Raw genomic sequence first — 1,971 nt, forward strand, 5'->3', positions numbered from 1 at the left:
AAAAGGTTAATTTAAAACTGGCATGTATAACGTGTTATTAAAACAAGTGCTTTTATATTGTTACGACAGCGGAAGTCACGTGACGCTGGTAACACTTCATGAGATTCTCGAAGGATCTTGACTCTTCCTGGCAACTAGTCTTTTCTAGGCGCCCTCTTTTTTGTATATAAGCCGGCAAATAAAGCGAGATGATCAATTGCAGATAGATAGAGATAGAAACAGATAATTGAGTCAAGTGAGCGGTAGTGACCATAAGTAAACTGCGTGAATCGTTGTGAATTATAGCGTGTGTTTAAGTTTAAAGTGACTGTGGAAATTTTGTGTATTTCAAAGTTGTATCGAGAAAGAATAAACTAGTTTTAATTAAGAAAGAACTTGTATCGCTGAAGTTTCTCGGAAAGAATTTCTAAGGGAAATTAACAAACAAGCAGATACGTAACAATATATAGTAGATATATATATTGTTGTGTCATCTATTTTCATTCTGTCTGATGATGGCTTAAACAAATGTGGTCGAAACATGTATCAAAATATCTTTACCTTTGCAATAATAGAATTTGTAGTTTAATTGGTATATTACTTTCATTAATTGAATACCACAAATATATTTCTAAACCAATTCCTCATTTAAGATAATAAATCCTCTTAGCTTCTTTTAGCTAAAACAGTTTTTTTATTTCTGGTTAAGGGGGAGGGGAGGAATCCTCATAAATTCCTGCTTAAATACAAGAAATTTTCATAACTTTCTGATCTAAGAAATACTGTTAGTTTCTTCGTAAAAATCTTCTTAGCTTTCTAGTTTAAGATATCCTCTTTATTTCCTGCTATAAGGTGCTAAATACTCATAAATTCTTTGTTTTAAATATCCTCTTAATTTCATGTATAAGATGAGAAAGTTTCTCAGCTTTCTAGTGTAAGATGTTCGCTTACATTTCCAGTGTAGGATGTCCGCTTACATTTCTAGTGTAAGATGTTCGCTTACATTTCCAGTGTAAGACGTCCGCTTTCATTTCTAGTGTAAGATGTTCGCTTACATTACCAGTGTAAGATGTCCGCTTACATTTCCAGTGTAAGATGTCCGCTTACATTTCCAGTGTAAGATGTCCGCTTTCATTTCTAGTGTAAGATGTCCGCTTACATTTCCAGTGTAAGATGTCCGCTTGCATTTCCAGTGTAAGATGTCCGCTTACATTTCCAGTGTAAGATGTTCGCTTGCATTTCCAGTGTAAGACGTCCGCTTACATTTCCAGTGTAAGATGTTCGCTTACATTTCCAGTGTAAGATGTCCGCTTACATTTCCAGTGTAAGATGTCCGCTTACATTACCAGTGTAAGATGTTCGCTTACATTTCCAGTGTAAGATGTTCGCTTACATTTCTAGTGTAAGATGTCCGCTTACATTTCTTGTGTAAGATGTCCGCTTACATTTCCAGTGTAAGATGTACGCTTACATTTCTAGTGAAAGATAATAAGTCCTCATAGTTTCCTGGTTTAAGATAGCATGTTAATATCCTGGTATGTTTATTATCAGTTTTGGTGAATCCTTTATTAATGTTCATGATGATCCCATTCTGACGTCCAAGTCTTAGTGAACCCTATATTAATGTTCATGATGATCACATTCTGACGTCCAAATCTTAGTGAATCCTATATTAATGTTCATGGTGATCCCATCCTGACGTCCAAGTCTTAGTGGATCCTTTATTAATGTTCATGATGATCCCATCCTGATGTCCAAGTCTTAGTGAACCCTATATTAATGTTCATGATGATCACATTCTGACGTCCAAATCTTAGTGAATCCTATATTAATGTTCATGGTGATCCCATCCTGACGTCCAAGTCTTAGCGAATCCTATATTAATGTTCATGGTGATCCCATCCTGACGTCCAAGTCTTAGTGAATCCTATATTAATGCTCATGATGATCCCACTCTGACGTCCAAGTCTTAGTGAATCCTATATTAATGTT

Source organism: Limulus polyphemus, unplaced genomic scaffold (genome assembly GCF_000517525.1).
Source record: "Limulus polyphemus unplaced genomic scaffold, Limulus_polyphemus-2.1.2 Scaffold997, whole genome shotgun sequence".
In the NCBI taxonomy this organism is placed as follows: Eukaryota; Metazoa; Arthropoda; class Merostomata; order Xiphosura; family Limulidae; genus Limulus; species Limulus polyphemus.